General features: G+C 32.4%; 1 protein-coding gene and 2 long non-coding RNA genes across 5 annotated transcripts in view; 2 read left to right on the top strand and 1 right to left on the bottom strand.

The window, feature by feature from the left end:
- Positions 1–12,401, top strand: part of LOC118027842 (uncharacterized) — a 165,043-nt gene that overhangs the window by 86,305 nt on the left and 66,337 nt on the right. The gene's annotated exons all lie outside the window — the stretch shown is intronic.
- On the bottom strand, positions 4,422–5,259 carry LOC140954752 (uncharacterized). 2 transcript variants are annotated; one of them, XR_012168257.1, is made up of 2 exons: positions 5,167–5,259; positions 4,422–4,993 (listed from the first exon to the last, which is right to left on the bottom strand). It is a non-coding gene; the product is annotated as an uncharacterized lncRNA (long non-coding RNA). The 2 variants fall into 2 exon arrangements; XR_012168258.1 differs by having other exon boundaries at positions 4,422–4,961; positions 5,167–5,257.
- LOC140954812 (uncharacterized) lies at positions 10,013–11,400 on the top strand. Its single transcript, XR_012168293.1, has 3 exons — positions 10,013–10,364; positions 10,458–11,100; positions 11,172–11,400. It is a non-coding gene; the product is annotated as an uncharacterized lncRNA (long non-coding RNA).

The following is a 12,401-nucleotide window of genomic DNA, read 5'->3' as shown; positions in this document are numbered from 1 at the left end:
GATGGCTTAATTTTTTTTAATTAATGTTGAGAGACAGCATATTAGTGGTTAACACAACCACTCATAGGAGGTTAAACTTAAAGTATTAGTTATAAATATAAACAATGAGGATTAAAAATACAAGTGCAATTAGTAAGCAATAACTATTTCTTTTTCTTTCCAATAATTTTGTATTATTTAAGGTTAAATTCTTAAAGTCTGCTGACATATCATCAATCTAATTAATAAACATCAAATCTCTAATTTGAATCACTTTGTATAGGAAAAAAAATACAAACACTCATTTTAAATAAATATCAAATCTCTTTCACAGAATTAATCTATCGGGATTAAGTTATTTCATTTACATTGAGATCAATAATTAGTGCCTTTTTGGACCAAGTCTAAGCAAACATAGGTAACATAAGACTCAAGCTTTATACACACTGGAAAAAAAAAAAATCAAGGCAGAAATCTTTACTCATTTTTAGCAATATCTATATTGTAAAACCTGAGAATAAAACTCTAGAAAAAATTTTAAAAAAAATAAATTGCTAAATGGGGTTTCTTTTTTTTAAAAAAAAGAGTTATGATCAAATTATAAAAAGACAGGAAAGGATGGACCAAACTATAATTAAAAGAGAATGAGACTATAAATACCATATATTCTCCCCTCCATGTGGCAAACTGTGCAAGGCAAGAAGGAGGGGGAAGATTTCATATTTTTCTCCACCAAAATTGAGGGAAAAACACCAAATTGTTAGGACATGCAAACCTTTAAACTACTAAGCCGAGAGAACGTACATTGACAAAGGAATTACCAAGGAAACAAGTGAAGAAATTGTGAGGAAAAGAGGAGGAGAGGGCCTACTACATGCAAGGAGCTAATTTTTTTTAACAAAATTTGAGTTGAAATCCAAATTTCATTAAGGTAAGGACCGTAGACCTAATTGTGAAAGCTAATTTGAAATTCGATTATGAATTGTTCACCAATTTCAGATTTTGTAAATTAGAATTCTTGAGCCAAAATTAAAGGAATTGCAGAATTTGTTAGAATGAAGTTAATTAAACTACTATAAGTTATTTTGAACATGAAATCATCAAAATTACCAAATAAAAATCAATGACTAAAGCACATGAGTGGCTGACCATGTGAGGGTTGAATGAAAGGAAAAGAAATTCTGAATTTGTACTTGATAAACCTTGTGATATGTGTTATGATGTGAACAATAAGTAAATGAGACAAACAATTGCATAGAAAGAAAAAGGGGACCTTCGTCCCATTAGGCCAAGTTTAGCCAAGAACAGGTTGAGGGGAGGGAGGAAGCGTTTTGGCATGTTATATGTTAAAGATGCATGAATAGTTGTGATAGGAAGTTTACTAGTAGGGAAAAGTATGGAAACTTGATAATAAGAAACTTCGTGAGTCAAATACGTGTGTTACATAAGGTGGAAAAGAAATTTATTAATAACGGACATAGCTTATGGTTTGGCTTAGAAGGAGTTGTGAGATGTAGAAAAAACATAGGAATGGTTGTGTTGAGAGAAAAATGGAAAAATAGGGATAATTGAAGGTTCATCTAATAACCGTTGATGAAAACTTGACAAATTCGTCACCTTGATTCTAAAGAGAATTCAAGCCTAAAACTAACAAATTTCAGGGAAAGGTTCTTCATAGAAGATGTCAGTTTTCCAGCGAATCCAACATCGCTTAAGTTAGAGCTCTAGAACTCCAAATATAGATAAATATCTGAAGAGAGGTCAACCTATCATTTTTGTTGGTAGATTCAATCAATTGATAAAATAGGAAAACTTAGTTGTATTGGGGGCAGAATCAGACTCCTTTCACTCAGAAAATATGTAGTGTCATATCTTAGAGTTCAAAAGAAAATAAGCTATATTGAAAACCAAATTGGTGATGATAGTTATAATTTAATAAAGAACAATGATCTAGAGAGAGATATATAATGGGAAACACAAGTCCAAAGGAAACAATTGTTAAAAAGAAGTCAACATTGCCTATTATTGTTGTTGTTATAAGAAATGTAACTGAGTAAGAAATAATGTGGTATACTTGTGGATTTATCAGGAACCGCAGGAGGGGCATAACAAAAACAATGGAACACAAGTCGAGCTTCTACAGCAGATAGGTGTTCTACACCTATATTTTTTACGTAACAATGATTTTGCTAATTTGCTAAATTCTTGAATTTTGTATATATGGGTGAAGCCATAAAAAGAAAGGATAAAGTAAAATAAATGAGAAATAAAAATTGAATTTGAGTAATTGATCTGATTAAGAATATGAGTTATATTAATGAATTTTATTGATAATCGCTCCTCGAACTTGATTAGCCGCTCCTTAATACAGAGGCTAATGATATTAGTAAGTTTTACTAACATCAGCATGATTATTCCTGAAAATAATTGATATTGAACTTGATTAACTAGTCAGGTAAAAATAATTAATTATAACAATTGATGATGTCAATATGGACAATTACATGAAACTTAATTAATTATTCCTGAAGGAAAAGCTAATGATGACAATAATCTTGGAGCACGGGCTGCAAAATCAGCCTTACCCTCACCTGTGCGTCCCAAATTCTACGCTACCTGAATATCGTCAACTGGAGGGTCGGCAAGGGTTTTCAGGTCTACACATTTTGGATCGGGTATGGACTTATGGGCGTGAATTTCCAGAATGGACTTCAAATGTAAGTTATTACAGACAGAATGAATACCCATGCCTATCAGATGCCATCTCTTGTGGAGTAAGTGGTATTATTGCCTTTCCGGTCTTTGAATTTGATCTACCCGAGTATTGCTGTGCTGTGCTGCAGCTTGTGACCATGGAGGAGAAACAGGATTTTGATTTGGAGAAGGAAAAAGTTTCACAGGCTCTCCAGGTTTGTTTAAATTATATTTTGAAGTTAAAAACAAGGGGAGAAAATCTTTAACGATGGATGATGCTGAAATTGCCATGGAAGTCCCTTGCTAAGAAAGCCTGCGAAGAAAAGTATGGAATTGCTTCAAAACTTTTGAAATTTGCCTATATACATATGTGTACGTAGATGAAGGAATTTGACTGTATGAAGCAGAGGATGTTCGATTGAAATCCGGTAAGCGGGTCAGATGTTCGATTACGAGCTTGTTTAGCATTGTAATAGTAGTTGTGGTTTATGATATTTTTATTTAGAAATATATTAAAATAATATTTTTTTATTATTTAAAAATTAGTTTTTATATCAGTATATCAAAACGATTTGAAAACACAAAAATTATTTTTAACAAAAAAAATCAAAATTTTTAAAAATATAATTTACACTACATTTCTAATAGGAGCTATATTAAGATAGAGAGTCAATGGAAGTAATAGTACCCAACACTAGTTTATTAGCTTTGGATTTGTTTAAATTACTCCTATGACCCCCAAAGTTTAAGATGTCATACATATTAATCCTTCTATGTCTATGATAGTTTTTGTAGAAGGACTAATACGCTCAAAATCAAAAATAGTGAGATCAAGTAGGAAAGGGGAAGGCGCAGAAAGTTATTGTACTTTAGGCTTCGTTTATTTACAGGAAAGTGAATTCCTTTTGGAAAGTGAATTCCGGGAAAGTATTTTCCGATGTTTGGTAATATTATGGAAAATGAAATGGAAAACACTTTCCAGTGTTTGGTTGTGTTATGGAAAATGAACTGAAAAATAATTTATTAATGAATTAATTTTTTTTTCAAATTTATCTAATATATATAAAATATTTAATCACTTACAATAAAAAAAAAATCTAAAATCTAAAAATATATATATCATATCATATATATAGAAATAAACTTGTGAAATATTTTTTACGTAAAACCTATTAATATATTTTTTTCAATTTTAAAAGCTTAAAATAAGTTTTTTTTTTTTTCATATGAAGAAAGCCAAATTAGTTTATGGTAAGAGTTATATATTTGAGTTTTTTTTTTTTTGATATAAAGAATTTTTTAAAAGATAAATACATACAAAAAATATTTTTATGGGTTTTTTGGATAAATATTTTGTTTTTGGATTCTAATGTCACAAAATATTTAAAAGAATGTTTGTTCTTGTATGGACTAGTCTCCTTCATATTATTATTACTATTATGTTCAAGAAACAAACGCACAAGACACAAAATTAGTGGAATCAATACAAGTGCCTGTTTGCACAAAAGCATTCACTCGTATTCTTCTGGAGAAACATAGCAAGATAGAACCATTACGAACAGATGAAAAGTTAATGGGAATTACATGTGTATCCGCTATTGATCTAGATCATAATTTTGTGACTTCATGGAGATATTTTACAACACTCTCTTCCTATGAACCTAAACACAAAATAAAGAAAAAAAAAGAACCATTTTGATATCACCATGTACCAGTGCCGAAGCCATACAACCTTCCTTTGCCAGTACTGAGCCACAAAATTGTAGATTTGAAGCAGCTTGTATGGTTTTTCATTCTATATGACATTCGGTGGCACTGAAGGTGGATAGGATCTTCGATTGGTGTTTCTCACTTTTCAAACTTCACCGAACGAAAATTTGCAGAACCCTGAGTTCCACGAGAATGGGAGTTCAAATCAAATTGGGTGGATTCATGTTAAGAAATAAACTAATCAGAATCCAAAAACCAGCAGAGGAGCAAGTTTAAACCAGCAAGATAAACCAATCCCCGTTCCCCCAGTTCCCCTCTTCTGTTCAGTTCCCCCAATTCCCCTCTCCTCTCTCGGTTGAGTTCCCCCAATTCCCCTCTCCTCATCCCTCTCTCACCCGACAGTTTTCTCCTCCTGTTTGCATCTCTCTCTTTGTGCTGGATTCGTCACAGTGTAGGGATGGTTGGGTGTTGTTGGGGATTTTTATCCTTTCAATAAGCTGTCGAATGGGCATGAAAAATGTGTGTTTTATGGCTTGATTTTGATGAGAAATTGGTTGGGTTTTTCTGCAGATATTGTACTATTTGTAACGGGAGGAGATGAAGAAGAAAACTGGGTATGAGAAAATAAATTGACAGGCAGAAACAAAAATAAAAGTTTTTTTCAGAACAGATAAACAATCAATGATTTTTTGCTATTATTCTTGCAGATCTAAAAAATATGAAGAAGATAAAAACAAACGGAGCCTAATATACAAAAATAATACAGAAATAGGGAAAAAATACCTGAAATGGAAGAGTGTGATTCTTCAAATCTTCTTGCTTTTTTCTGTTTTTGTTTTTGGACAGAGATGCAAAGAGGAGAACAACGGAGCCAAAGATTAGGAAAGTGTTTTCCTTTTGACAAGGAAAGGAAAACACTTTCCTGTGAGGAAAGTTAAATTTTTTGTTGGCGGGAATTGCTTTTCTGTTGACTTATTTTCTGCATTGTCACCAAACATGGGAAAGTGAGGAAAATGAATTCCTGGAATTCATTTTCCTTGAAACAAACAAGGCATTAATGTATTTTTATTTTATCTTACTTGCTTAGGTGTATTGTTTAATCCCAGCATTAAAAGATATTAATTTCCTTTTTTGTTCTTTTCAAACATTTTTTTAATTTTGGTTTAGAGACATCAAGAACAAAAACATATTTAATAGAAAAGATAGAAATATGAATATAAAGTAATATCTCTGAAATAATGATTTTGATGTGAATTTTTATATTTTTAAAATAAAAAAATACAAAAAATTCATGTATTTTTTGTTTTACTGTTATTGTTTTTCAATTCCGAGACAAAACACAAATATTACTCAGTGTTTTAACCTGACTTCTCTTAATCGCTAGTCTAAGACAGAATCCTGACTTCTTTGTCCTATCTATTATTATGCAAGAATCCTACTAGTGATAATATCACTTGGTTTTTTAAAAAAGATAAAAAATAAAAAAAATTCTTTTAATGATCATAAAAAATAAATGAATTAAAAATATATTTAGAAGTGTGGTTGTGATTACTTTTCAAAATATTTTTATGTAGAAATGTATCAAAATAATATTTTTTATTTTTAAAAAATTATTTTTTAAGATAAGCACATCAAAATAATCCAAAACATATAAAAAAATTTAATTTTTTATAAAATAAAATAAAATTTTTTAAACCACGTTCCCAACATTCTCTAAATATTAATAAATTTAAGCCAGTTTTAACATCTTAGATGGTAAAATTACCTTGATGGGTGTTTTAGATACACTATAAGTTCTTATTATGAATCTTTTATAATATCTAATATTTAGTTGTTAATCCAATAATTATATGATTTGAACGGCATCTAGTAATGTGATCGATGATATTAAATTAACATTATAGAATCGGACCTCTCATTATAAAAATCAACGGAAGGCAATGAAGAATCGGACATCATTATAATATTCAATCGGGCCTCTTGGCAAGAGTGGCATTGCAAGAAACTACGTCGGAAACTTCAAAACGGGGACAGAATTCCCATTTATTTATTCATGTTCTTGCTCTGTTAAATCCTAAGCACAACCTAGATTCAATCTGTTTATATTTAATTTGGAAAAAAAATTTTAAAAAGGTCCCAGATATAGAAATTGAGGGGTGTGAACAGAAAGAATAGGCTTAAGGCCCAGCTTGAAACGTGCTATTCAACCATAAGCTGCAACTTTCCCAACAGAAGTTAGATTGAAGCCTTATGTATAATTTGTACCATTGAACTCCCCTCGGTGAATTAATGGTAAGAAATATTATCTCTAACATTGCTTTAAAACATATTAGGTGAAGAAATTAGTGCTTCATTTTTCCAAATTAATAAATAAAATATAGTTTCATTATGGGACAGACTCAGCTGATACATAGGACTTGAAGCGCAAGGCTCAAGAAAAACCCAGAAATTTAACCCCAGCATGAATCCAACCTTTTGAAACCAAAATATGAGCTAAATTATTACAACTAACCAAAATGAAAGCACAGCTTGTGGTCCTTTGGCAATGAATTCAGTGTGTTTGCTACAAGGCAACTAACCTTCTCTCCACGTAATTTGGTTTTATAGTAGTTTTTACAGTTTGGAAAAACAAACTTTTTAAAAAACCATGAATTATAGCTTTTATAGCAATTAAAGTTTTAAAAAACTTTTTAATGAAATTCATGCAAAATTATGATTTGTATTGATCAACTAAATACTTTCAAAACGGTAAGTTGAAATAAAATACAACTTCAATTACATTAAATCTTAAGTTTAAAACATATTTTATGCTAGAGACTAGAAAAGCCTCTCGAACTTCACATTTTTCGTCTAAACAATTGTGATAAGTTTAGATGGAAGGACTTGATTAAGAAAAATTTATTTGTTAAATATGAAATAAATCAAAGATAATTAATTTCAGTGGGATGAAATTGTAAATCAATTAGTAATATCCAAGAGAGTAGTCAAAAACATTAATGGCTTGATTATTAAGGTTTCTTCATCAACTTCTACTCTAATATAAAATAGCTCATCACTTTTAGATTAAAAAATTACAGGTCCGATTGACTTTTCAAAACTCCAACATTCGGTTGTTGACTCTTGAGGTCCGAATCCGATTATAAACAAACTCCACCTCTTTAGAAAATAATTATGTTTAAGTTGTCATAATCAAATTTTAGCCCATTGACTTTTAATTTAATTTTTATAGGATTTAAAATGTAAAATTAAAAGATCAGAGATTTATTTTGATGAAAAGGGTGATTTGTCAACTTGTGTGAAAATTAAGGTCTATAATGTGCTTTTGTCATTCTATTTTTATCTTTGAGATAATTTTTATTTTTGAAATAATCATTACTTTCAAGATAATTCTTATTTTCAATATAATGAAAGTTGTCCGATTTCGAATTCGATTTTAATTTGAATTTAAAAAAAAAAATGAGTTTGATTGAGATTTTACTTCTTATAAGTGATATGACTCTTGTACTATAAATATTTATCACAGTCTAGGTAAAAGAAAAAGAAAAAAAGGGAAAAAAAAAGAGACGCAAGCACAACAGAAAAAAACCCAGAAAAGAAAAAAACTCAGGGAGGGGAAGCTAAACCCAGACACGAAAAAACCAGGGAGAGATCGGAGGAAAAACTGCTGAAAAAACAAAGGAGGAATCACAAAACCGGGGAAGAGGGCAAGCCACGAAAAAGTCACAGAACCGGGGAGGGAGATTATACAGAGGAGAGAGCAAATTTTGGCTAGCCACTGCACCTTCATCATCGTCTTCTTCCAGACCACGGTTGCACCCCCTTCCCCCTGAACCGACAGACACAAGGGCAACCAAGGCAGCATAAAAGAGGAGAGAAACCCAGAAAAATAACAAAAAAGAGAAACCTAGAAAAACAGAGCAAACAAAAACATACACAGAGAGAAGGAGAGGAAGGGAATCCAGTATACACAAATAATTGTTCCCGCTATTGCCTTAATCTCTGCAGATGTCCCTGTGTATAAGAAAACCCGATACAAAAACCCAGAAAAAAGTCGCCGGAACAACGCAAACACAACCCAAAAATACAGAACCAAGGCTGAAGATTCAACCCAGAAAGACAGAGTCAAGAACCAATAAAACGCAAGCCACAAACAGAGCAAAGAACGAGACCCAATTTCGAAAGGAGAAGCCAGCAACGTCCTTTGTTCTTCATCGCAAGGACTGAGAAAACAAAAAGAAAAGGAACAGCAGACGAACGGAGGGGAAGAGACTGAGAGGAGGAGGAAGAGAGTATTCTCCGGGCTTGAATTGTTGCTGTCGCCTGCGCCTTCGAATCGCCAGGTAAGGCTTTCTTTTTTTTTCTTCGTTTATGCACACTTTTTAGAAGTAAGAACAGGGGCGAAGGTAATTTAATTACCTTCGCCCTGTGCAGCGCACGCGTGGTCTGAACCATGCGTGCCTGCAGCCCAGCCGGGCCACTGGCTTGGGCCAGTGGCCTGGCCAGGCTAGCTGGGCCAAGCCCAGCCCATGTGGGCTGAGCTGGGCCCAGCCCCCAAAAAACGTATGCTGGGCTGGGTCTAGCCCAGCCCAGCCCCAAAAAAAATAAAAAAATAAAAAAATAATAAAAATAATAAAAAATGCATATGCATGAATAAAAATAATGTAAATTTATTGGTTTATTCACTGACGCCAGAGTCAGGAATAAAAGCACCGGTTTAAATTTATATTATTTTTATTTGTTGCATTTTATTTAGCTAGAAAAATAAAAATATATGTGCATGTGTAAAAATAAATTCATTGTTATTTATTTATTCACTGGCGCCAGAGTCAGGAATAAAAAAAATATTGATTTAATTTATTTTCTAGCTACGTAATATTTACCAACGCCAGAGTTGGAAATATTCGTAGTTGAATATTCACTGACGCCAGAGTCAGGAATATTATAAGCAAATTAACATAGCATAAATTAATAAACATTTAGCAATTTAAGACGAAACTAGCAATGCAGCCTGCCTCAGGCAGGACGTTTAAGGGGTGATAATATCTTCCCTTTTACGTAATCAGTCTCAAACCATAGAATCTCTGCTGACGAGTTAGGGTTCCTAGTGACCATAATACTAGGTGGCGACTCCTTAAACAAGAATATTCCCATCAAAGAACAGGATGCCATAAATCCGTTCTTTTCAAATATTTAAAGAAATTTTTAAGGCCGTCGCGATGTCGGGTGCGACATAAGTATAACAAGAAAATTTATTCTTATATATTTAATTATTTTATCTCAATTTTATTCTATTTTTGCATCATATATGTTTAAGTATTTCTATTAATTTTAATTTTTATTGTTGAATTTACCTTGTAATTAGTAATTGAATATATAGGAATAAATTTAATTATTTTCTCTCAATTTTACTCTATTATTGCATGATATGTGTTTAAGTATTTCCATAAATTTTAATTGTTATTATTGAATTTACCTTGTAATTAGTAATTGAATATATAGAAATAAATTTAATTATTTTATCTTAATTTTACTCTATTATTGCATGATATGTGTTTAATTATTTTCATTAATTTTAATTGTTAATTGTATAGATGTTAGCTTATATACAAGATTTTTGAATGGGGTGAATTGGTTGTGGCTATTGTCAATATTTGCAGGTTTGAAAACTTTGGGTAGTCTCCAGTGTAGGGGAGGTGTTGCCGAATTGTTTTTAACAATTGAATTTAATTATGTAATTTTTTGTATAAAATTGTGTGGATGCATAGAACAAAAACAACAGCTCGTCGCTCACATAGGGTCGCAACTAGTTCTTCTAGCACCGAGGATGACATGTACTTAGATGCCAATCAAGAAGAGGCACCTGCGCCATCTTCCAATGCTGCCTCTTTCAGCGCGGTTTCACAGAGAAGAGGCGGTGTGCTTTCACAGGGGAATCATTCTACTAGCAAGTACGAGACACAATGGAAGGACGACCTTTCAATGTAAGTTTGTTTTGGTTTTAGTTTTATTTTTTTTAATTATAACATAATTTATGAACAACTAATCAATATTTCATTAATTTAATTTATTTTAAGGTTCACAAACATTGAGGTCGCCCGAGTAATATCATCGGCGTTTAAATCATCGATGGAGATTCCATTATTTCAATGGAGTCGAGTATCCAGACATCCTGAATGGATACCGAATATCGATGCATGGTTTGACAAATTTGAGGTTGGTGTCAATTTCTAATTTCCAGCTTATTATTAATATAATTGTAAATTATTATTTTATTTTAAATAAATTACTTATACACAACACAAATTCGAGTGGGACAACGCGCATGACAATGTTGTGAGGAAGGTGTGGGAAAATCACGTGGCAACTAAGTAACATCGAAAACAATACAATTTGTTTTTTAAAAAATTATGTATTAAAATCTAATTTGTCACTATGGAAGTAGGTTGCGTGATTTTTGGTATGAAAGCACAAAAAAAAAGTAAAAAAAATGAAAGAGATAAAGGTCTCCAAGGCTGAAACAACATGGTGGTTTGGAGGGATTTCAAATAGCTACACATCCCGAAAGATATTTGGTTATAATATATTGAGCACGTGATGTTTGAACGGTTCCCATGACACTCATAGTCCGGTGCTGGCAACCAGAACCGACAAATTCATGGTTCTCTAACAACACACACCGGCGGCTCCGTTCCATATGCTACATGTGCAAAACAGATGGTAAGATTAATTTAAATGAAATATATCGTTAAATAATTTATTGTTACTTAATTAATTTTTTTTCTTATAAGCTATGTCTCTTGGATGTGAGCCGAGCCTAGTGGAGCTGTTTGTAAAGACGCATATGCGGAGTCAAGACCGCCAAAAAAGAATGCAACAGTTCGTTGACAATCGCGCTCAATACTTTGTGGTATGGTCGTTCAACCATTTTATTTCATAAGTTATTATTTTTATTAAATTGAATATAATGATTTCTTTTTTCATTTTCATGAGATTTATAATAGTCGGTTGAGAGAGAGATATGGGGACAATCCTTCGACCCATTCAGATTTCGATCTGGATTTGTGGATGGAGGTAGGATCATTCGGTGGACCTGATAAAAATCAGGTGTACGGGCTCTCCAATACTACGGCCGAGAACTTGTGGGTGGCTCGTATTGTTTCAACCGTTGGGAGCTTTCAATCAGTATCGAGCACCTAATATAAGGAGTTCTTGGCCTTGCAACAACACACAGCTCATCATCTCACCGAGAAACACAAGCAACTCTCAATGAATTATGAACAACTTCACCAATTGGACATGAGCTTGACATCACAAAGTGGTGATACATGTGCGCCCCTTTTTTGGCCGTACGGTTTTGGGAACAACCAACCTCCACCTCCTCCTCCTCCTCCTCTAGCTCCGCCATTGTGCTAATTTAATTTTTTTTTGAAAACATATTCAATTTGTAATGAATATTATTTAACTTTATTTTTTTATTTTAGATGTTTAATAAAATTTTATTTGCATAATAGATTTTTTTACTATTAATTTTTATAATTTTATATTTTTTATTCTAAATATTTTTTTTTTAAAAAAAACACATACCGATGGATTTATAGACGACATATATCCATCGACATATTACAAAGAGGGAAATGCCACACTCACTTATGAATTTACAGACAGATACCGTCCATCAACATTTCATATAGAGTGGTAGAAATGCACACTCACCGATGAATTTATAGATGAATAGAGTCTGTCAGTATATCACAGAGAGGTGGAAATGCACACTCACTGTTGACTTTGCCGACGGACAGGGTCCGTTAACATTTTACCAAGAGCTAAAAAATATTTACTGGATATGCCACTATCACCGATGGAATAAATCCATCGGTATATTTCTAGGGGGAATTTTTTTTTGTGAGCATTTTCCGTCTGTAAAACCATCGGCAATATTTTTTTTTACCGACAAATGTAGCGATGAAATGTGGTATTACCGATGAAAGGGATGCCGACAGATACTTTTCGTCAGTAAA

This window comes from Populus alba, chromosome 17 (assembly GCF_005239225.2).
Source record: "Populus alba chromosome 17, ASM523922v2, whole genome shotgun sequence".
NCBI classification, from domain to species: domain Eukaryota; kingdom Viridiplantae; phylum Streptophyta; class Magnoliopsida; order Malpighiales; family Salicaceae; genus Populus; species Populus alba.
Note: the sequence above shows the minus strand (reverse complement) of the source record. Positions and strands in the feature narration are given on the sequence as shown.